At 36.2% G+C, this 25870-nt stretch overlaps 1 protein-coding gene across 10 annotated transcripts in view; it reads left to right on the plus strand.

Annotated features, from left to right (window-relative positions):
- The window catches only part of PLPPR1 (phospholipid phosphatase related 1), a 538830-nt gene that overhangs the window by 65497 nt on the left and 447463 nt on the right, over nt 1–25870 (plus strand). For 8 of the 10 annotated variants that reach the window (XM_077912712.1, XM_077912710.1, XM_077912715.1 and 5 more), the window contains one exon: nt 1536–1705. The exons of 1 other annotated variant lie outside the window; for it this stretch is intronic. The gene's annotated coding sequence lies outside the window, so the exon portion shown is untranslated. Of the gene's footprint in view, nt 1–1516; nt 1706–25870 lie in introns of all 10 variants that reach the window. One more of the 10 variants, XM_077912716.1, reaches the window with a different exon arrangement.

A 25870-nucleotide genomic window follows, 5' to 3' on the forward strand; every position in this document is an offset into this window, starting at 1 on the left:
GGTGAGGGATGCTTTTGAAGTGTTGGAACTCAAGTGAAAGATGTTCAGGCTTGGGCTCAGCCCAGAAGTAGAAAACTGGCAGCCTGCAGGGCCAGAAACAGTCTTCAGATATGTTTTATTTGCATAGTCAAAGTTTGTTCTTTAATTGGTGCTATTTAATTTTAATTTTTTTAGAGAGGGGGAAGGGCAGAGGGAGAGAGAAAGAGAGAATCCTAAGCAGGATTCTCAACACCCAGTGCAGAGCCTGAGGCGGGGCTTGATCCCACAACCTTGAGACTACAACCCCCGCTGAAATCAACGGTTGGGTGCCCAACTCACTGAGCCACACAGGCATCTCAAAATCATGCTGTTTTAAAAATAGGAGAGAGTTTGCATTATAATCAAGTAGTCAGACATCTTTACACAAAATCTTATCTAGTTGTGTATTCTTGCGTGGTAGCGATTGGCTAGAGATGGATGATTGGGTGTTTACTCACTAGTTTGCCACAGTTGTCTGCAGTTTGGCTCCATTCACAGCTATGATTTGATTTTGCACTGCCTCTACCTCAAAAGAGTGTTTCCTGGATTTAGGAAATTCATGACATGTTATACATTTGTGGTGTTATCTTCTGTCTGCTGAAAGTGTCATTACTAACTCTTTTTAGCAAAGTACATCATTTTTTACCTCATTTATCTTACACAGATGCATTCTTTTTTTTATTTTATCTTTTCTTGAAGTAATTGACAGTTTTCTTGTAATAAGACAATGATAATACAAGACATTTACACGAGACAAAATATAGATAGTAAACAAATTCATGGAAAATGCTTAGCCATGTTAATGATGTATCATTTTGTGCCTTATTATTATTTTTAAAGATTTTATTTATTCATGAGAAACACACACACAGAGAGAGAGAGAGAGAGGCAAAGACACAGGCAGAGGGAGAAGCAGGCTCCACGCAGGGAGCCCGGCATGGGACTTGATCTCAGGTCTCCAGGATCATGCCCTGGGCTGAAGGCAGCACTAAACCGCTGAGCCACCTGGGCTGCCATTTTTGTGCCTTATTAAATTAGATACTTCCTCCTCCTAAAAAACAAAAGAATAATAAAACAAACAGTCCAATACTAATAAGCTTCTGGTAAAACCAACGTACTCATATATTGCTGAGGGAAATATAAAGGGATGCCTCCTTTTGAGAAAACATTTAGGTAACATATTTTGAGAACACATTATATGCATAAAATTAGTTTTGAAAGTTAACTATAACAGAAAGAGGGGGAAAAAAGAAGAGATGAAATTTAAACACCCAGTGGAAGAGAATGATTAGCTACATTGTGGTCCAGCAACACAATGGAAATACTGTGTGTTTGGTAAAAATATACAACCAAAAAGTCTGTTATATGTTAGATTATTATACAATGCTTAATGAAAATTCAGAGTATTCAATTATATTTTTATACTTTTATAAATTATCCAAAAATACAGACCAAAACCAGAAAGTTACTATTTTTCGGATTTTATTTTTTTTTAAAGATTTGTTTATTTATTTCAGAGAGGAAGCAAGAGAAAGAGAGTCCATGAGGAGAGGGACAGAGGGAGAGAATCTTCAAGCAGGCTCCCTGTTGATTGTGGAGCCTGATGTGGGGCTCTGTCCTATGACCCATGAGATTATGACCTGAGCTGAAAATGAGAGTTGGACACTCAACTGACTGAGCTATCCAGGTGCCCCTATTTTTCTGATTTTAAATGTAATATAAAAGTTACTATTTCTTCTAAGTGTAATACATGTATTTATAAAACTAGTAAAATAAAATGAAGTATATAGAATAAGATAAAAAATCAGTCTTGATTTACCGCCTCAAAATAATCACTGTTGACACTTGATACATGTGTATATTATATTCTTCTGTTACAGCTTTATTGAGATATAGTTAAATATACTGTATATAATTAAAGTGTGTACCATTTCATAAATTTTGAAATGTATCTCCACAAGTGATATATATATATCTTCAGAAAAATTTGTTCCATGGAGACCTTTGACAGTTGCCTTGCAGAGTCATTTGGATGAAAGGAGAAAGAATAGTCCATTACTTGTCCTTTCCTTTTTACTAACGATGTCGCCAAGATCATTTGAGTGTGTCCAAGAGAGCAGTTGTCTACTTGCCATAAATTCATCTCAGAGCATATAAATCTGTAACTTATAAACGTTCTCTCCTTTATTTTTATCATTCTGTTTCTTTCCAAGGCAAATAAAACTAATTGTATTTCTTAAAAAATTTATATTTATATATATATTATATATATGTAATCAATACAATCAAGATATTGAACATATCCATCACTCCCAAAACTGTCCTCTGTCCTATAATTTCTTTCTCTTATCTCTTAGAGGCAGCCATTGATTATTGGTACTATAGATTGGTTTGAATTTTCTAGAATTTTATATAGTTGAAATAATACATGATTCCTTTTTTTGGTCGGCTTATTTCAATCAATATAATTATTTGGGATTCATCCATGTTGTGTTCTGTATTAATAATTTGTTCCTTTTTATTGCCAAATAGTGTTCTGCTGTATAAATTTACCACAATTTGTTTATTCACTTATCTATTCATGGATATTTGGATTATTTACGGTCTGGGTATTACAAAAAATGTTGAAAGCTTGAATGATTGGGAGAAGCTGATAAATATCCAGGTATATAGCAACTTTCAGGAAGGCTTTAGAATCTATTCCAGGAACACTCTACTAGGAGTGTATCCTCCCCACCCTCCTATCACTGCTGAAGAGAGATCTGTGAATCTGGGTAATTGAGCAGCTCAAAGTTGCTATATACCTGGATATATATATATATATGATATGTCAGAAAAGTTATATTAGTCATGGTATAGAAGTTCCAAATTTCAAGAGGAATTCCATTTAAATTTTGAAATTTTAATATAAGAGGAAAGAAAGAAAGAGAAGAACTTAATTAGAAAAAAAGGTAGAGGGCAGCTTGGGTGGCTCAGTGATTTAGTGCCGCCTTCAGCCTGGGGCGTGATCCTGGAGACCCAGGATCGAGTCCCACATCAGGCTCCCTGCGTGGAGCCTGCTTCTCCCTCTGCCTGTGTCTATTTCTCTCTCTCTCTCTCTCTCTCTCTGTTTCTCATGAATAAATAAATAAAATCTAAAAAAAAAAAAATGAAAAAAGGTAGAAAATAATTTCAAAGCTGAAGAAAAATGATTTTGCAGTTTTTAAGATGTACTTAGTATCAAGCAGAATGTATGCAATAATTTCACTGTATGGGTGAAAATTTAAAAACATTGAGGATAATGAGAAAATTCAAAGTTTTAAGAAAGAAAAATAGTATTTCTACAAAGAAATGAAAATCAAATTGACATCACATTTGTCATCAAAAACAATGCATTAGAAAAATATTGCAGCAAAATGTTTGCTATTCTGAAGGAAAATAACTTTGAACTTATAATTCCATACCAAGTAAAAGTGGCATTCAATTTGAAAGGCCTACTAAAGACATTTTAGAATTTAAAAGTGTCTCAAAAAATTTTTCAGCCCTATAGAATGGGAGAAGATATTTGCAAATGATATATCAGATAAAGGGATAGTATCCATGATCTGTAAAGAACTTATCAAATTCAACACCCAAAAAACAAATAACCCATGAACAAAAGACATGAACAGACATTTCTCCAAAGAAGGCATAGAAATGACCAAGAGACACATGAAAAAATGCTCCACATCTCTTGGCATCAGGGAAATACAAATCAAAACCACAATGAGATAGCATCTCACACCAGTCAGAATGGCTAAAATTAACAAGACAGGAAACAACAAATGTTGGTGAAGATGTAGAGAAAGGGGAACCCTTTTACGCTGTTGGGAATGCAAGTTGGTACAGCCATTTGGGAAAACAGTATGAAGGTTCCTCAAGAAGTTAAAAATAGAACTATCCCATGACCCAGCAATGACAATACTAGGCATTTACCCCAAAGATACAAATGTAGTGATCTGAAGGGGCACCTGCACCCCAATGTTCATAGCAGCCAACCTGTCAAAAGAGCCAAGATGTCTATCAGCAGATGAATGGATAAAGATGTGTTATATATATACAATGGAATATTACTCGGCTATCAGAAAGGATGACTACTTATCATTTACATTGATGTGGATGGAACTGGGGGGTATTATGCTGAGTGAAATGAGTCAATCAGAAAGACAGTTATCATATGATTTCACTTTTATGTGGAGTAAAACAGTGCAAAGGATCATAGAGAAAGGAAGGAAAGCTGAATGGGAAGTCATCAGAGGGGGAAAAATTATAGGAGACTCTTAGCTATAGGAAACAAACTAAGGGTTGCTGTAGGGAGGGTGGGTGAGGGAATAAGGTAATTGGGTGATAGCATTAAGGAGGACACATGATGTGATGAGCACTGGGCATTGTATGCAACTGATGAATTATTGAACACTACATCTGAAATTAATGATATACTATATGCTGGCTAATTGAGTTTAAAAAAATATACCACACCTAAGCTCTGAAAGAATTATTAGAAAAAGACCTCCCTAAATAAATATACATACATATGTACACATATAGCAACCCTATGAGATACAAAAAAGCAAACAGACAAGCAAAATTTTATTTTATTTTTTATTTTATTATTTTTAAATATTTTATTTATTTATTCATGAGAGACACAGAGAGAGAGAGAGAGAGGCAGAAACACAGGCAGAAGGAGGTATAGGAGATATATATCTCTCTCCATGCTGGGAGCCCAATGTGGGATTCAATCCCAGGACTCTAGGGTTACACTGTGGGCCGAAGGCAGGCGCCAAACCGCTGAGCACCCAGGGATTCCCCCAAGCAAAATTTTAATTCAAAGAAACACATAAAACATTAGTTAATTCTAAGTAATTATTTATGCAGAATCTAAAAAAAATAGCTATTTGGATTTTAAATCCCAGATGATCTCAACATGTAATGCATTTGAAGGACTAGAAGAATGTGGTAGAGACTAAGTTTCCAAGACGGTGGGGAAAAAGAGAAAACAATGGGTAATGTGAATGAAAAGATAAGACATATAAAGGACCTATTCTAGAGGCCCAACATGAAAATAACAGAAATCTAAGGAAAAAATTGTTAAAGAGCTAATAGAGGAGAATTTCCCAGTACTGAAGAGAGAAAAAGACTGATAGCTGTCCCAGAAATGTTCCATAAAAAAATTTACTCTCAGCTTTGTGTACAAGTCTTCGTGCGGACATATGCTTTCATTCTCTTGGACAATTATTTAGGAATGAAAGAGCTAGATCATAGAGTGGGTGCATGTTAAACTTTTTAAGAAATTGCCAGAATATTTTCCAAAGTGGTCATACTGTTTCACATACCCATTAGCAGGGTATCAGAGTTGTAATTCTTCTACATCTCTGCGAAAACTTCAAATGACCAGTCTTTTAAATTTTAGTCATTCTAATAGGCATGTAGTGCTTATCTCATTAAGAGGGTTTTTTTTAAACAATTTTTTTTATTGAGGTATGATAGACATTGTGGTTTTAATTTGCATTTCCCAAGTGACTACTGACCTTGAAAATCTTTTCTTATGTTTATTTGCCATCTCTCTATCTCTTTAGAGGATGTTTCTTTCCAAGTATTTTACAGACATTTTTTCTTATTATTGAGTACTGAAAGTTCTTTATGTATTCTGGAAACAAGTCCTTTATTGGATATGTGACATGCAGATATTGTTCTTGTGGCTTATCTTTTCATTCTCTTCACACAGTCCTTTGAAGAGCCAAAGCCTTAACTTTGATGAAGTTGAATTTATCATTTTTTTTTCTTGTATGGATCATGCTTTTGATTTTATTTTTATTTAATTCAGAGATTTTCCTGTATAAATTTTATAGTATTAAGTTTTATATTTAGGATTGTTTTGAGTTAATTTTTACATGTGGTGTGAGTTATGGATTGAGGACTTTTTTTTTCATTGTTCTAGTGCCATTATTAAGTCTATATGTTCTTTCTGGATTTCCTTTGCATCTTTGTCAAAAATCCGTCCACCACTTATGTGTATGTTTATTATTGGACTTTCTATTCTGTTTCACCTGCTTGTTTAATTTATGCCACTATCACACTGTCCTGATTACTATTGCTTTATAATAAGTCCTGAAGTCAGGTAGTATTAAGTCCTCTAACTTTGTTATTTTTAAAAACTTGTCTTGGCTATTCTCGGAAAATTAGCATTTCCACATGAATTATATAATTGGCTTGTCAAGTTTGACAAGCCTCCTGGAATTTTGATTTGGATTGTATTACATCTATAGATCATAGATCAATTTGAGGAGAATTAACATCTTAACAATATTGAGTCTTTTGATCTATGTCTATTATGTAGTTTTTAGTTTCTCTTAGTAGTGGGTTGTAGTTTCAAGTCTTATACATCTTTCATCAGTTATCCCTAAGTATTTTATATATATGTATCACATGCAGTTGGTTTTTATATATTAATCTTGATAAATTCACTCAGTAGTAGCTCTCAAGCTCTCATTTTCTTTCTTTCTTCATTTGTAGATGCATTAGGATTTCATACATAGGCTGTCATATGTCTTTGGATAAAGATACTTCTTTGCTTAGAACCTCTAGTACAGTGTTAATAGATGGGGTAAAAACAGACATCATTTAATTCCTGATTTTAGGAAGAAAGTAATTATGTTTTCTTTTTCATGAAATGTACAAAAATTGGTTATTCTCAGAGATCATCAATTACTAGGGGTCACATTTTAAGCAATAAATACATTTTGTTTAATAAAAAGTTAGTTGTCAAATCAATTTACTATAGTTTTTACGAGAATGTGTTTTACGAGTTTTCTTTCGGGATGAACAGAATACATGTAAATATTTTAAGATTAAGGAGTTTATAGTAATGACTTTCCAATAATAAACTATTTAAATGTAAACAATGTGTGAAGGGGCCAGTAGCAATATATTAATAAAGTGGTGTTTGTAGTAGCTGAGGAGCATCTAGAGTTGGACAGAAAGTACTGGGTTTTGGGAGATTAGCAAAAATATTTGCTTTATAGCATTCTGATTCTCCTAAACAAAAGTTAGTAAGGTTTTCCAAATCTATAAAGCTGCATTTTTCTTGGCTACATACTTTAAATGCTGACCATGGTAGCAAACCCTGAATTGAGCCTTAAAGAACTTAGTCAGTCATGAGCCCTGATGGGAAAAGCCTACATCATAAAATTCATCTTTGTCCTTGGGGCTTTGCTGTCAGACCCAGCAGAGTTCAAACATTTACTGAAGACCTAAACAGTATTTTCTTCAATATGCCTTTCTCATCCTTGGTAACCATGTGGGTTGTCATCTAACAACTAGCCTTGCTCAAGCAGTCCTTGAAAGGGGGTTTAGCCCCAGAGGATAAAGAAGCTCTTAAAAATGCTCTGCTCAGAATTCATCGTATCCACTTGAAACTTCTGTTAGTTCCAAAAGGATTATTTAGAGTGCTGTCAGACATCACCAAGGAGCTATAAAACACGGCATATAACATGGTGTCTGTACCGGCTAAAACTGTTCCAACTCCTAGAAGCTCGCCTGCTAGGTCTGAGAATGTTAATTGAATGTATGGCTGTCTTTTATCCCAGAAATGAGTAAAATGAGACATGCTCTTTCCTTTCCCCACTCCCACCTTACACTTTGCCTTTCAACTCTTGTACTTTAGGGCATCTCCACAGTAGGGTTAGATGACCCTATTTTCTATTATATCAGCACCTTGTGTGGTCCCTAGCACACATTTACTGATAGTGATAGCCTCTCAATTTGTTTGAATCTCCCATAAAACTATAAACACTGTGAGGCCCTTACCTATCTAACTTACTCATGTTAAGCCATCAGCAACCAGTAACAGTACCCAGTCTATAGCAATAAACAGACATTTGTTAGATGAATATATGAATGAATAAATGCCCAGAGCAGATGTCAAGTGGTAGCAGTTTTAAATTCCAAGTTAAAAAAAAATTCCAAGTTAAAGTAATAAAACAAAGTTTTCCTTGTTCATGGATTGATGAGGGACAAGGGTTTGAAAAGTAAGTGAAGAAATAAATCCAGAGTTTTAGGGAGAGAGGAAGACAACCATTGCTATATAGGTAAGGGGAGTCTACTGGTATTGAGGTTACCTATTTGTGACTTGGGGTCTGGAACATGACTTAGGAGTGGCTTCCTCAAGTTCAAGTCTAGTTCTCTTATCAGCAGGTTGGTGCATGGATGTGGGACACCTTGATAAAGACTCAATCAGTTAGACAAGAATATTTTGGCAAGAAAGGGGAAAGAATCCTGTTGGTTTCCACTTGTATGTAACTACTTGTATTGATTCTTCAAAGTTTTCTCACTTTTTCTCAATCATCTCATTGTAGTTCGGGAAGTTATAGAGAACTGGTGCTCTTTTTGTATTTTTACATTTCCTGAAATCTTCATGTACCTAGTTTTGTTTTACCTTTATTTTCTTTGGGTTTTCTCAACATGGGTGGGTTTTAGATGGGGAGAAAATGGATATAACTGGCATATACAAAATTTATTATTTTAAATACATATTTGTTTTTTACATAGCCATATTAATAAACTCTCATTTTAGTTTCAGTATTTATTTCAAAGATTATCTTGGATTTTTTCAGATATTTAATTATGCACAAGCAAAGATAAAATTTCCTCTCTATCCTAATATTTATACTTCTTTTTACTTCTGGTGATCTTATTTAATTGTCTAGAACTCCCAGAAGTATATTAAAATATTATTTGTGATAGTGGTCATTTTTGTCTCATTCCTTCTGTAATAAATATCCCCATAATGTTTTATATTCAAATATTATGTTGCCAATTGATTGTATCATAGGTATTCCATATCATCTTAATAAGTACTCTTCGATTTCTTCTATTTCTATTTGTAGGTCAAGGTTTAAAAATTTATCAATTGTTTTTTAAAAAACATCTATTGAGTCAGTCAGATAGCTTTTCTCCTAGTAGGTCCTTTGACCTACTAATATGATGAATTATAGATTTCCTAATATTGGCCCATAATTGCATTCATTCCTACTAATATGATGAATTATAGATTTCCTAATATTGGCCCATAATTGCATTCGTTCCTGGAATAAATCCTACTTTGTCATGATGTATTATTCTTTAAATATCCTGACAGACTTGATTTTTCTGATGTTTTATTAATGATATATGTATTTATAGTTATAATTGAGATTTCCTAGGAGACCGTGAATTTGTCTCACAGCTACTACTCTATAGCCAACTCTTGCTTCCAAACCCTGTAGCTCTGAGCTGGGGTAGGGAGGCTGTTTGTGACTTTTCTTGGGTTCTGGTCACTTTCTTCCCAGACAGATTGTGCTCTTGTTCTTTCTTTATTTTCTCTTCATTTATTGTTTATGTAGCAGAATTTTCTTGGATCTTCTTTCTTGATCTATCTTTTTTTAAATTTTTCTCTCTCCAAGCCTTTGTGTCCCTCTGTGACTTTGGGCAAATGCATCAGCTTCTCCCTCTGTAAAAGGAAATGATTGTGCTATGTCCTCCATTCCAGAGCTGTTGGGAAGACGAATGTGAATGTGACTTTAAAGAGTGAATGTGTCTTTTTTTAAGAGTGAGAGAGAGTGTGCATGCATGTATGAGTGGTGGAGTGGGGGTGGTGGGAGGGGCAGAGGGAGAGAGAGAGAGGGAGAAAATCTTAAGGATATTCCATGCCTAGTGTGGAGTTCAATGTGGGGCAGTATCTCAGGACCCTGATATCATGACCTGAGTAGAAATTGAGTCCAATGCTCAACTGACTGAGCTACTCAAGGCACCCCTTTTCCTGATTTCTCTTAATTCAGATTGCCCCCCCCCTTTTCCTTTCTTTTCTATTTTCCTTTTTGTCGTTGTTGTTGTTTTTAAAGTAAGTTTTACACTCAACTTGGGGCCTAAACTCATGACCCTGAGATCAAGAGTTGCATGCTCTAATGACTAAGGCAGCCAGGTGCTCTTATTTCCCTTTGGTTTTTATTCATCAGAAATTGGGGATGGGTAGGATAGGCAAAACTTACTGTTTTAATCTAAAAGTTTCTGATCTTGTGCTTCCAATCTAGGACAATTAAGCAAAACAAAGTTACATAGTATTTTCATGGAATTCACATTTGAGACTATAGTGTTTAAATCATAGCATTAAATCATGTAGTATTAAAAACCAGGCATTAGCTCTTAAAATTTTCATAATGGTAAAGTCTCTACTTTAGGGAGAAGATCATCAAATTACTTCGCTAGGAGTGTGAACATCTCAGTGGGTGGCCCGAGACTGCAACTGAGGAAGCTGGCATTCCAAGTCTCAAGTGCTAAGCCTTGTGCCTTGAGAGTATCTTAAATTGTGAAGACTTTTATGTTGGTACCATAGAACCTTTTATTAACTCTGATAATTAGAATGACTCTTGCTCTGTTTAAGACCAATAATGTTCTATTTGTTTTTATGCTGTGAAGTATTGTGCTGTAGGAGACACATTCTGAATCTTGCATATGCTTATTAGTAAGCCTTGAAATATCTGGAAGAATGTACAAACACGATCCTTATAAAAACTACAGTCATACCAACAGCCAATTGCAAACACCAAGGTTGTGCAAAGCTTGTGCCAAGCAACACTTTACCTTTTGTACAGTTCACTTTGGGCTTGGCCATACAGTGGATGTTCCATTTGAGGGTCCTTTCTCTGCAGGGTCTCCCTCTTGTTTTTCCTTTTTGCCATCCCTTGGGTCCTCCTTTCTTCAGTTGACGTACCTTGTAGTCAAGGCCAGAAATTCGAATTCTGGGTTCCATTCTGGAAGAGGATTGTGGATCTTCCTGGCTCCAGAATTTGAGGGTCTTTGGGAGTAGACTATCATTTGACAAACTACTCCCTGGTCAAGACTGATTCTTTTTCAATAATGTACACATGCTATTTAACAAAATAAAGATCCACTCTCTGCTAGGAGTGAATATCTGGAAGCATGAAGGAAATAGAGGGCCTTCCTGTCACATGTTTCTGGTGGTATGGGACATTTTGGCAAGGATTTACAGAGCATAGCATGGCTGACTAAATGGATGTTTCACCTATGAGTCTCTGAACCCAGGGTGTTGAATTTGTGTGTACCCCTTAGCCAGTGGGTAAGCCATCTGGGTAAGAGTCCCGGAGCTGCTATCTCTCCAAGCCTTTGTGTCCCTCTGTGACCTTGGGCAAATGCATCAGCTTCTCCCTCTGTAAAAAGAATATGATTGTGCTGTGTCCTCCATTCCAGAGCTGTTGGGAAGATGAATGTGAATGTGTCTTTAAAGAGCTCTGAGTTTCCCTGAGGAGGGTGTTGTGTAATTACGAGGTGTTACTATCACCACTCCTGTTAGGAACACTGAGAATGTGATGGCTGGAACTAAATCAGCTGCACCTGCCTGTTTTTTATCTTCAGCTTTAATGCATCTTCTTTTCTCCCACACAGCCTATAAGCAAATAAATATTATTTTCCAAGTCAGGCTGCCTTCTAGTGAGTCAGGGCTGATTCTTGTCTTATGCCCCGAGCCTAGCCTGCTTGGTTGGGTGTGTGGTGAAATAATTCTTTTTTATGGCCAGATAGCCCCAGCCTCACTGCTGTCCAGCATGGTGACCTTGGACCTGTTACTTAACCTCTCTAAGGCCCTGTCTTCACCAGTGAAATTGGGTTTCTTATAAGTATTGTAGGTTTAAATGAGATTAACTTTCGAAATATTTGACAAACAGCAGGTATTCAGTAAATGTTAGTGTTTTGAAATTTTGTTTTCTTTTATTCTCTCACTTTTTTGGCCCTGGCATTAATGTGACATGTGCATTTCTATCTTAGCATCTTGTTTTGGGTAGCAATTGATATTTTGGGTGTCTTGCGATATGGCATCATTATTCTGGAAGATTTCGTTTTGAACCATGTGTCTTCATTCTCAATGCCCTCAAAGCAATTTAAACAAACCAAAGTATAAAAGCATTTACTTTGTGACATTTATTTTCAATAGTCTGTGAGCCCTCACATGCTCTTAATAGAAAGAGAAAGCTACAAAAGCTGGCCCGGCTGTTAGGAGGTACTATTTAAAGCCTCAGTGGGCCCCAAATGACAATTTTGAAATTGACTGTGGAGTGTGACGATGCCAAGTACTAGCAGACGCCCAGGAAACCTGTCACATTTGCCATGTGTTACCAAAATCTCAGGAGTCTGCAGAGGTTTTTAGAAGAGTTTTTCTCTTAGGAAGCTTTTGCCATTTCTTATTCTCTAGATTTCCCCTTTGCTGTGGATGGAACATGCTACTGTGAAGGAACCTCAGACTGCACACTGAGCCTCTGTGCATAGGGAGGGTTTTCCCATCCAGAGATATTCGTAAGGCTTCCAGCTAAGATTAGCTACACGACAGTTTTATGCCTGGGAATCAGTGATTGTGTTGAAAAATGGCGATATCTCCTGTACATGGTTGTTTTGTAGTGGGTAAGAAGCCTGCTCTGCCTCTGACTAGCTAGATGACCTTGTTTGTTTTTTTTTTTTTTATGTTGCTTGGACTTTCTTTTACACACACACACACACACACACACACATATTTATTATATACACACACACACATTTATTTATCTATCTAACTATCTATCTATCTATCTATTGGAGTTCGATTTGCCAACATATAACACCCCGTGCTCATCCTGTCAAGTGCCCTGCTCAGTGCCCGTCACCCAGTCACCCCATCCCCCCTTCCACTTCCCCTTCCACTCTCCCTTGTTCATTTCCCAGAGTTTGGAGTCTCTCATGTTTTGTCACCCTCTCTAATGACCTTGCAAGTTACTTAACCATTGAGTCTCAATTTCATTGTCTGTCAGATGGGGATAGTGATACCAACCTTGACACATTTTTATAAACATTTGTAATATATAAAGTTCTACACTGGATATTTAACATATAGAAGGTACATTGATACATTTAGGGTATTTTTTTAATAAACTCTTGAAAAATAATCATTGTGGTAGGCAGGATAATGATCTCCAAGGATGTTCACATCCTAATTCTTGGAACCTGGAAATATGTTAACCTTTCAGGGCAAAAAAGATTTTAGAAATATGATTAAGGATCTTGAGATGGGAAGATTTTCTGGATCATCTGGGTAGGTCTAATCTAATTATATGGGTCCTTCAAAGGACCCTTATCCTGCTGTGGTCAGAGAAAACTATAGGACAGCAGAAGCAGGGTCAGAGACCTGTTATATTGCTGGATTTGAAGATGAAGAGAAGAGCCACAAGCTAAGGAATGCAGGCAGCCTACAAAGGTGGAAAAGGCAAGGAAACAGATTCTCTCCTAGAGGCTTTAGAAGGAGTCAACCTTCTCAGCACCTTACTTTAGCTCAGTGGGATACATATCAGGCTTCTGAACTATAGAATTGTGAAACAATAAATTTGTATTGTTTTAAGCCACTAAGTTTGTGATAATTACTTATACAGTAACAATAGGAAACCAATACATGATTAAAGAGAATGTAAGGGTTTGTGCAATTATAGAAGAGTAAGGCCCAGGATGCTCTGTATGTGAATAAGCTACTAGGGTATGTGCCAGATTCTAGTCCCCTTGAGCTTGGTAAGAATTTCTGAAATCCTACCAAGTTCCCTTCTGGGCAGGAGTTGTACCTTGCTTCATAAGAATTGAATTGCTTTGTTTTGCTCTAAAAGATTTGAATCTAGTTTGAAAAAGTCACATTACTTATATTTGAAATTTTGGAATTCCCATAATTGCTCAAATCCCTGTTTCCTCTCTGAATAGAGAGCAACTGAACTTTGCTGTACCTTATTCTATGGATGAAAGAACTTAGAAATTAGGGTCAGAAGATGTGGGTCGGAGTCCTGCTGTCCTGGAAAAGTAAATCATGTAATCTTCAAAATGTATCTCCAGAATGGGGTGATACCACCTGGTTTATGTATCTGTTATGGTTTATGTATCTGTTGTGTAGATCAAGGAGATGATGTGAGTAAAGATGCATTGAGAACCGGCCCTCTACAAGTTTCAGGTGTAATTATTGTATTTGTTTTCTTGATTTTCGTGTTGTGATGGGACCATAGACTATTAGATCAAGAAAGGGCACTACAGATCATTTAGTCTATTAGCCTTAAACTCAGGCTAAGAGAGGTCCATTAACTTGAAAATGTTTTCCTGGCTCCCTTGTGTCCAGCTTCCAACATGGCCTGAGTAATCACTGGAAGATGGGCCAGGCAGGAACCTTAATCTCACTGGAAGGGCATAGGCCTAGGTGGGGGAGGAATACAGGAAATGTAAGAAATGAGAGGCCCAGGGATTCAGTCATAAGAACTGATGATGAATTGGGAGGGATTGGGAGAGGGAGAAGTCATCCCTAGGAAATTTGGGGAACTAACAGGCAGAGTGGAAGGAAGTGATGAGCTGGAATATAATTTTGAGCTTCTGACTGAAGTCTTTTTTTTTAATAATAAATTTATTTTTTATTGGTGTTCAATTTGCCAACATACAGAATAACACCCAGTGCTCATTCCATCAAGTGCCTACCTCAGTGCCCGCCACCCAGTCTTGTATTCTTCCTACTACTTAATTGGTTTTTTGGTTTTGCAGCAGGAAGAGGGGAAACTGCCTTGTATATGGGTCATCTAGTAATTCTTCCCCTAAATTTTGGAAAGAATTCAAGATGACTTATTTTGAATTTCACTTAAAGATTAAGGTATTGCAGTCAGGTTCCAGTGAACCATCTCCTTCAGCATACAATAGGCTCACATCCCCGGAACCTAATCTTTGGTCTTGAAAGTTTCTTCTTTAATATGTAGACTCACCATGGATAGTCAGGCAAAGCAAAGCACAAGAAAATAAAGCAAATTCTTAATAAGGCAATAGCAATGCTAAATTCACCTCTGGCTCTGTAAGTGTCTTCAATGTACACTATACAAACACATGCCTCACATGCCATGCTATGCACATAGACATACACACACATAAACACACATACACACACACCCCCACATGAAAACACAATGTTAAAGAATACAGAGAATTATGGTACCACTTGTTTCATCACCTATTGTCTATTTTGTTTCAAAGTCATATACCGAATTTTATGAATTTTATCGCAACATGTGCTATATAGAAATGTGACCTATATACAATATATTTTCCCAGATTATATTAAGTGGCCATTTCCAAAAGGAGAATGGATTGGAAAATGGAAGAATGAAGTGACTACCTGTAGAGTCTAATCTAACAGTAGGAGTCCTTTGTAATTTTATAAGGATGTAGAATTCAGAGGGCTTCCATATTCAGCAGTGTATTGTACCCCCAAACAATCCTATGAAAGAGGCAGGGAGGTAGCTTTATTCCTATACCACAGCTGGCATTCCGAAAGGTGACAGGAATTGATCAAGGTCAGACTTGGGTATAAAGAAAGGGTAGCTGACTTCTTTTCTATAACCATGGGGCTATTTCTCTTATCTGATTGCTAAAGAACTAAAGCAATAAACACATTTTAAATGAAGTGTAAAATTGATGTTTAAATATAGATTATGTAAAAATTTTCACATTCTAAATGTTAAACATGTTTGCTATGTAAAATTTCAAAAACTTGGAAAAATAGGAGAAAATTACCCTTAGGGATGACTATTATTAACAGTTTTGTTGTATTTCTTTAAAATATTTTCTACACATTGGAGTTTCATTTTGTTTACTTAGGTTAATATTATAATTTTTGTTTCTATAGAAAGCATTTGCCATACATTTTCCTGTGTTTTATTATCATCAACATCATTTTTAATAGTTGCAAAGTACTCTAGAGACTGTGCCATAATCTTTTTAGTAGTTTCTGTTTTAGGATCTGGGTTGGTTCTAATTTTTGCATTTTCAAATTTTTTAAGTTTTTATTTAAATTCTAGTTAGTTAATATACAGTGTAATTCTAGTTTCAGGTGTACAATATAGTGATTCAAGACTTCCATACATCACCCTGTGCTCATTACAAGTGCCCTCCTTAAAATCCCCATCACATATTTACCCCATCTCCCCTCTGGTTACCATCAATCAGTTCTCTGTAGTTAAGAGCTTCTGTCCTGGTTTGCCTCTTTTTTCCCCCTTTGCTCATTTGTTTTGTTTCTTAAGATCCACATATGAGTGAGATCATATGGTATTTGCCTTTCTCTGACTTATTTCACTTAGCGTAATACTCTGTAGCTCTACCCATGTCATTAAAAATGGCAAGATTTCATTATTTTTTATGGCTGAATAATATTCCCATGTGTGAGTGTGAGTGTGTGTGTGTGTGTGTTATCACTTCTTTATCCATTCAGCATTTTCACATTTTGATTTGATTTTTTAGAACAGATGTTAAGCATTGAGATTATCAGGCTAAAGCATATTGGATATATATTGCTAAATTGCTTTCTAAAAGTGTTCTACCTATCAATCTTTTGTATTGTAGAAATGAAATCAACTTAAAATGGAATCTTCTTCTTAATGGAACTTCAGGTGTAGGGACTTCTTAACTAGCCACCTTCCCCTAAGGACCAGGCACCTGACTGTGTTGTTTAGCAGCACCTTTCTCTAGTCCCATTTCTAGCTTTGTACTGCTTGCCCCACTGCAAAGTTCCATTAATTTCTGAGGCACAACAGTTTGACTTTGCACTCTGCTTATGCTATAACCCATCATCTTTCTTCACCCCACATGGCTTATCAGAGTATTTTTCTAAACAGCATCAATTTCCTTCAAAAGCTCTGAAGCCAACAGGAAAGATAACATTTTCAATATTCCATAGGACTCACTGATGCTTGGAGAACATATGCTTATTCATATGTGTGTCTTATTTAGGCTGATGAATTTTAGGATTTTAATAAAGATGAACTTTCTAGTTATATTAATTGTCCTAAGGAGAGACTAGCAGTTCTCTGCTATTGAACATGTCCAAGCAGACATGGAAGAGTGTAAGGTCACTTTTCAGGACAACTGTAAATGGAATCCAAGCAAGAGCTGATTATTGAGCTAGAATAGATGACCTTGAAGATCTTGATAATTGTGAGAGTCTCAGAATCCATGGTTTCCACCTTCCCTATTACTTATTTATTGACAATTCATTTTTAAGTCCTCTTTCTTTTTTAAGATTTAATTTATTTATTCATGAGAGAAACAGAGAGAGAGAGAGAGAGAGAGAGAGAGAGAGGCAGAGACACAGGCAGAGGGGGAGAAGCAGGCTCCATGCAGGAAGCCCGACGTGGGACTTGATCCGGGGTCTCCAGGATCACGCCCTGGGCTGAAGGTGGCACTAAACCGCTGAGCCACCTGGGCTGCCCAAGTCCTCTTTTTTTTTAATAGCAGGCTGGCTTAAAGTGTTGGGCCACTGGATTGGACACCCATGTCGTGTTGCTTCCTCATCTATGATTCAATGTGATTAGCTCCCTCTGGCAATGTTCCTCATAATGAAATCTCTTTAAGTGATTTAATTTTTTTTTTTTTTTTTTTTTTTTGCCTCTGAGACATTCTAGCCCTTTCACTATTTTAGGAAGATACTTCTAAATTATACAAGGTTTTGTTGACACAAGGGCCATAACACCTTGCCAAGAGGAACTCTCCCAAGAATGGATTAAATTAAGAGGGAAAGCCTGTTTAAAAGGTGTGTCTATGCAGCTGCTCTGACTTCTCCAAACCCAACACAGTTTGAAGCTTAGAATTCCTGACACCCAGGGCTAGATGATGCTTTTGGTATCTTGAGTTAGTTACATTGGAAGAGTGCTGATAGCTCAAACAACCTGGCCTTGGAGATTTTAGTATGGTAGTCAGCACATGTCACCTTCATTGGACACTCAAATGACCACACCTTTCATTTCAACATTATGTTGCTGATCAGAGTGACTAAGGAGCACACTACCCTAACTTCATTATTCTTCTTTGCTCAGATACAACCTTCTAGGCCCCTTTCATAATAAGCCAAAGGTAAAATAATTGTAAGAAACTCTGGGTGATATAAATCCTAGGACCTAAAATGTCCCAAGGCTTAAAAGTGAATATACCTTTTATCCCAGCAACTTTGCTTCTACCTAAGGAAATCTTTAAAGAGATATGTAAGCATGCCCAGTTACAACACTTTCTAATAACCAAAATCTGGAATTCTCCTAAATGTCTTCAAATAGGAGACTATGTTAAATAAGGGACAGCCATACTATTAAGAATCGTATTATAAAAAAAGATTTAGATTTAGAGGTATGGAGATGTTTTGATACATTACTCAGCAAAAGAATCAGGCTACTATATTGTACACCTAAAACTAAAATAACACTATGTTAACCAACTAGAATTTAAAAATAGAGGGCAGCCCAGGTGGCTCAGCGGTTTAGCGCCACCTTCCTCCCAGAGCGTGATCCTGGAGATCCCGGATCGAGTCCCACATCGGGCTCCTTGCGTGGAGCCTGCTTCTCCCTCTGCCTGTGTCTCTGCCTCTCTCTCTCTGTCTCTCATAAATAAATAAAATCTTTAAAAAAATAGAAAACCACTTTGAAAAAATTGACTACTTAAAAAAAGAATATTTGATATAGATATAATAATAAGTTGATGTTTATTTGATACATACCATGTATGCATGTTGGGCACTGTCCAAATTGCTTTACATGTTTTTTTTTTAAGTTTTAATTTAAATTCCAGTTAGTTAACATACAGCATAATATTAGTTTCAGTTATACAATATAGTGATTCAACACTTCCATGCAATGTCCAATGCTCATCACAAGTGCCCTCCTTAAGCCCCATCACCTATTTCACTCATCCTCTCACCTGCCTCTCCTCTGGTAATCATCAGTTTATTCTCTACAGTTAAGAGTCTGTTTCTTGGCTTGCCTCTCTCTTTTGCCTCCTTGCTCAGGTTTATTTCTTTTGTTTGTTTGCTTTATTTCTTAAATTTCACATATGAATGAAATCATATGGTATTTGTCTTTCTCTGACTTACTTCATTTGGCATAGTACTCTAGCTCCATCCAGGTCATTGCAAATGGCAAGATTTCATTCTTTTTAATGGCTGAGTAATATTCTATTGTGTGTGTGTATGTGTTTGTGTACACCACATCTTCTTTATCCATTTATCAGTCAGTAGGCATTTGGGCTATTTCCATAATTTGTCTATGGTAGATAATGCTGCTATAAACATCAGGGTGCATGTATACCTTTGAAGTGTTTCTGTATTCTTTAGGTAAATACCTAATAGTGCAATTGCTGAATTATAGGGTACTTCTATTTTTAACTTTTTTGAGGAACCTCCATACTGTTTTCCAGAATGACTGCACCAGTTTGCATTACCACCAACAGTGCAAGATAGTTCCCCTTTCTCCACATCTTTGCCAACATCTTTCTTGTGTTGTTGATTTTAGCCATTCTGACAGGTCTCATTATAATTTTGATTTTCATTTCCCTGACGATGAAAGATATTGAGTATCTTTTCATGTGTCTGTTAGCCATCTGTATGTCTTCCTTGGAAAAATGTCTATTCATGTCTTCTGCCTATTTTTAATTGGATTATTTGGTTTTTTGGAGTACTTTATACTCTGGAGTTTTATAAATTCTTTACATATTTTGGATACTAACCCTTTATCAGGTATGTCATTTGCAAATACCTTCTCCCATTCTGCAGGTTGACTTTTAGTTTTGATTGTTTCATTAGCTGTGCGGAGCCTTTTATTTTGATGAGGTCCAAATAGTTTATTTATGCTTTTATTTCCCTGGCCTCAGGAGACATAAAGAAGTTGCTATGGCTGATGTCAAGGCTGATGTTACTGCTTTTGTTTTCCTCTAGGATTTTTATGGTTTCATGTTTCATATTTAGGTTTTTAATCCATTTTGAATTTATTTTTATGTGTGATATAAAAAAAGTGGCCCAGTTTCATTCTTTGGCATGTTGCTGTCCAGTTTTCCCAACACCATTTGTTGAAGAGACTGCCTTTTTCCCATTGGATAGTCTTTTCTGCCTTGCCAAATATTAACTGACCATATAGTTGTGGGTTCATTTCTGAGGCTTCTATTCTGTGGATCTATGTATCTATTTTTGTGTCAGCACCATACTGTTTTGATCACTACAACTTTGAATTATAACTTGAAGTCTGGAATTGTGATGCCTCCAGGTTTGCTTTTCTTTTTCAAGTTTGCTTTGGCTGTTTGGGGTCTTTTGCAATATTTGTAAATCAGTTAACATGATAAACCACATTAATAAAAGAAAGGGTAAGTATCATAAGATTATTTTATAGATGCAGAAAAATCATATGACAAAGTACAACATTCTTTCATGTTAAAAACCCTCCACTAAGTAGGGTTGGAGGGAACATACCTCATATAAAGTCCATATATGAAAAAGCTACAGCTAATATCATTGTCTATGGGGAAAAAAGGAAAGCCTTTCCTCCATGGTCAGGAACAAGGCAGGGATATCCACTCTCACCACTGCTATTTAACATAGTAGTGAAGTCCTAGCGACAACAATCAGACAAAAAAGAAATAAAATGCACTCAAATCAATAAGGAAGAAGTAAAACTTTCACTATTTGCAGGCGATAAATACTTTATATAGAAAATCTGAGGGACTCCACCAAAAAATTGCTAGGACTGCTACACAAATTCCGTAAAGTTACTGTATACAAAATCAAGGTAAGAAATCTGTTGCATTTCTATACACCAATAATGAACAGCAGAAAGAGAAATTAAAGAATCAATCCCATATACAATTTCACCAAAAACAATAAGAAACCTGGGAATAAACCCAACCAAAAAGGTAAAAGACTTTGTACTCTGAAAACTATAATCACTGATGAAAGAAATTGAAGATGACACAAAGAAATGGAAAGATATTCCATACTCATGGATTGAAAGAACAAACATTATTAAATGTCTATACCACCCAAAGCAATCTATATATTTAATGCAATCTCTATCAAAATACCAACAGCTTTTTCATAGCTAGAACAGACAATCCTAAAATTTGAATGTGTTACATGTATTAATTTATTTAATCCTTACAAAATTCTGTGAAGTACTATTATTGTTCCCATGCTACAGATGAGGAAATTGAGGTACATAAAGCATAGATAATTTGCTTAAGGGATTCAATTGGGGGAAAATCTTTGCTCCAAAGCTGAAGCTGTTAATCACAAGTAACATTGCTTCCAAAAGACTGAAAAGACAATCTTTGAAAGCTGAATGTGATTACAAATGGTTGTTAAGATTATGGTTGATATTTTCCTTTTGAGCATTTATTTTTATTTTTAATGTTTTTTAGAGAGAGGGAGGGAGAGAGCAAGCAGGGTGGAGCAGGAAGAGGGAGTGGGAGAGAGAGAAAATCTTAAGCAGGCTCCATGCATGGAGCCTGACATGGGGTTTGCTCTCTTGACCCAGAAACCATGACCTAAGCCAAAATCAAGAGTTGAACGCTTAACTGACTGAGCCACCCAGGTGCCCTTCTGCCCTTTTGAGCATTTATAAAGAGAATAATACTTGTAAAATAACACTATAAAAAATAAAGAATCTTGAACCATAAGTAGCAGCTCTCGAATTAATTTGTGTGGTCAAGCAACACTAATTTGGCTAGAAAAAGAAATAAAGCATAGTTTTACTCTGTGAATTGTCACCATTTGGGATTCAATATTTCGTTTGGGCTGATTGACTCACTGTCTCACACAGAGGGCAGGAGAGCAGAACCAAAGCTCATAATTTTCACTATAGGTTCATTTCTTAATTGGTCTCAGATTAATGTTGACCTTGGGTGTTTATGTTTAGCAATTGTATTCCTTTTTTGTGTTGAAGTTCTCAGAATTGCAGAATTTTGGCCCTAGAGCAGTGTTTCTCAGCTGGGGGTGATTCTGTTCCCTAGAGAACATTTGGCAATGTCTGGACACTTTTTTGATAGTGAAAACCAGGGTGAAGTTTCTGCTCCTAGCATCCACTGGGCAGTGGGAAGCCAAGGGTTATGACAAACATCCTGCAATGCACAGGAGAGCCCTTGTGTTCAAGAAATATTAACTATAGGGAGCCTGAGTGGTATGGTTAATTAAGTGTCTGACTCTTGGTTTCACGTCAGTTGTGATCTCAAGGTCATGAGATGAGCTCTGTGCCTGGCTCAGGGCACATTCTGCTTGAGATTCTTGCTTCCTCTCCCTCTGCCCCTCCCCCCTCGAATAAATAAATAAATCTTTAAAAATAGGAAATATTAACTATTATTATTAGTATTCTTGATAGCTGTGAAAGGGCTTTTTAAATTTTTATATTTTATTTTTTATTGATTATTTCTTAAATTAAGGTATAATTGACATAACATTGTATTAGTTTCAAGTGTACAACACAATGATTCAATATTTGTATATATTTTGAAATGATTACCCCAATAAGTCTCTTTAACAGCTGACACTATACATGGTTACAGAACTTTTTTTTTTCTTGTGAGAACTTTTAAGATTTACTCTCTTAGAAACTTTCAAATATACGATACCGTGTTATTAACAATAGTCACTATGTACATCACATGCCCAATACTTTATTTTACAACTGGAGGTTTATACCTTTTGATCCCCTCCACCCGTTTTGCCCACCCTCACCCCCACCTCTGGCAACATCAATCTGTTTCTGTATTGATGAACTTTATTTTTAAAAAATTCTACATATAAGTGAGATTGTATAGTATTTGTCTGTCTTATTTTACTTAGCATAGTGCTCTCAAAATCCATCAGTTACAAATGGCAAGATTTCATTCTTTTTTTATGGCTGGATAATATTATGTTATATATTTAAACCACATTTCCTTTACTTATTCATCTGTCTATGCACACTTAGGTTATTTCCATATCTTGGATGTTGTAAAGAATCCTGCAATGAGCTTGAGGATGCATATATCTCTTTGACTTAATGTTTTTTTATAAGATTTATTTATTTATTAGAGAGAGTATGAGCACATGTGAGTGGGGGCAGAGGCAGAGGGAGACACTCTTCAGACTCCCTGGTGAGTGTGGAGCCAAACATAGGGTTTGCTGTCACCACCCACAATATCATGACCTTAGCTGAAACCAAGAGTCAAATGCTTAACCAACTGAGCCACCCAGGAGCCCCAGTTTTTGTTTTCTTTGGATATATATCCAGAAGTGGACTTGCTAGGTCATATGGTAGTTCTATTATTTATTTTATAAGGAGCCTCCATACTGTTTTTTGTAGTGGCTGCATCAATTTACATTTCAACCAGTAGTGCACAGGGTTCCTCTTTCTCCGTGTCCTCACCAATACTCAGTATTTCTTGTCTTTTTGATAATTGCCGTGCTAACAAATGTGAGGTGATAGCTCATTGTGGTTTTGACTTGTATTTTATGATGATTAGTGATGTTGAGCATCTTTTTATGTACCCTTGACAATCTGTATGTCTTCTTTAGAAAAATGTCTATTTAGATCTTCTACTTTTTAATTAGATTTTTTTTTGCTTTGAGGTATGAATTCTTTCTGTATTTTGGATTTTAACCCCTTGTGAGATGTATGATTTACATACATTTTCCTCTATTCATTAGGTTGTCTTTTCATTTTTTTTTTTTTTTTATTTATGACAGTCACAGAGAGAGAGAGAGAGAGGCAGAGACACAGGCAGAGGGAGAAGCAGGCTCCATGCACCGGGAGCCCGATGTGGGATTCGATCCCGGGCCTCCAGGATCGCGCCCTGGGCCAAAGGCAGGCGCCAAACTGCTGCGCCACCCAGGGATCCCAGGTTGTCTTTTCATTTTGTTGATGATATCCTTTGCTTGTGCAGAAGCTTTTTAGTTTGGTATAGTTCCACTTGCTTATTTGTGCTTATTTTGCTTATTTGTTGCCTTTGCTTTTGGTGTCAGCTTTAGAAAAATCATTGCCAAGACCAATGTCAAGGAGCTATGTATTCTTCTAAGAATTTTATGGCTTCAGGTCTTGCATTCTTTTTCATTTGGAATTAATTTTTGTGTAGAGTGTAAGATAGTAGTCTAATTTTATTCTTTTGCATGTGGCTGTCCAGTTTTCCCAGCACCAATTATTGAGGAGACTATCCTTTCTCCATTGTATATTCTTGACTCCTTTATCATAAATTAATTGACCATATATGCATACCTGAGGACCAGTTATTCACAATCATTGCTGTAATTGATGTAAGTAAGGCTAAAGGCCTAATCTGAGGTCACTGAAATATGGATGGAGAGGAAGGGGTAGAATTGAAAGAACTCTTAAGAAATAAAAGCAGTGGGCATTTGTTAATGATTGAATGGAGATAGTGGTGAAGGAATGATTTTTGATTTTGTGTCATTTATATAAAAAGATATCTGTATAAGTATAGTGTATTTAGTTCACATGGTTAAATATTCATTCATTCATTTAACAAGCATTTATTGAGTAGCTGCCTTTAAGAAAACCCAATGTTTTAAGCATGGTGAAACTATTTATATTATACATATACTATACATATATTTTGTCTCAACCCTTAAAAAACTTATAGTTTAGTAGAATTTATTTAAAGACCCTGGAAATATTGTTTTATTCTTAAGTCATGTGTCCAAGCTTGGACAGTTGGATGCCGTCTCCTGAGTTGAAGCTTGAATAAGTGGTACAGAACCAGCGGGTGGTCATCCCTTATTGTCTGTCCCCTAGAGTTTCTTCTCTCTACTGGTTGGCCAAAGTTTCTGCATCTTTACCATCTGGAGCTCCCTTGGTTCCTGTCTAACTTCAAACCTGTTTTTCCAGCGTTTTCTTGATTTTGTGACTCCTTAAAGAGCCTTCAGAGTCATTCCCTTTTTCTTATATTAGACTTGATTTCTTTGGCTTGCCTTTCCCATGTGCTCATATTTTCAGTTTTCATATCTTTGTTTTTTCTCCTTTCTATACTTATGCAACTTTTCAAGTTTGTCTTCTGTAGCATTGGTTCAGTTTTCCTGCTTTTAACTGTCTCCAAAATTGATTTTAATTCCTTGGCTGTTCTTTGCTTCTTTTATATTTTCTTCCATTGCAATCTCATTCCTATTGTTTTTAGTTTGAGACTGTGCTCTTCGTATGGATATCATTTTCTCCTTCACAGAGAATTTGTCTTCTATCATACAGTTGTCAAAACATTTATCAAAACCAATATTTTCTGACACAGAAATAATACCTTCTTTCTTTGAAACTTAAAAAAATTATTATTTAATTCCTTAAATGAATTGCATTATTAGAGAGAAAGCCCAGGGTCCAGAAAGGCTGCTGTGAAGAGTTTATTACCTTAAAACTCACATATTCCTTCCCACTTTCCCCATCAAAATGTCATGTCTTCAGATACAAAAATAAAGAAACACAAAGACACCACTCCATCTATGGCTGTCAGTTTGGGTATTTAATTTCCCCTCCCCCATTGTATATGGGGTCTACTTCCTTAGGATCCACAAAGCCCATTTCTTCAACAAGCAGGACTCATCACAACACATTTTTACCCCTGCCTGAGCATGTTGAGACCTCACATACATCATAGTGTTTTAATGGGATAGATAGACTTTTTAATTTGTTACGAGCTAAAACTCTTCTCCCTCCTGAATCATCAGTTTAGTAATGTGTTCAGGTTTTGTTTTGTTTTGTTTCTTGCCTTCCAGGTTGTACTTCCATTTACTGAAGATGTATAGCTCATACCCAATTCCCACTTTCCTTAGCATTTCTGTCATTTCCTACAGAATGGGAAAGGCTTTCCTTTGCTCTCTAAAGAATATCTTGCCCTATTTTTTTCTTGTCACTCTTCTGTCATTTCAGAGACTGAGAATAGGCTGACTGTAAGATATTATATAGACTTGCTCTTTTGCATCTGTTTGAAGGAAAGTGAGAAATGGAGGCAGACAAAGCTTGTT

This window comes from Canis aureus, chromosome 10 (assembly GCF_053574225.1).
Source record: "Canis aureus isolate CA01 chromosome 10, VMU_Caureus_v.1.0, whole genome shotgun sequence".
Taxonomy (NCBI): domain Eukaryota; kingdom Metazoa; phylum Chordata; class Mammalia; order Carnivora; family Canidae; genus Canis; species Canis aureus.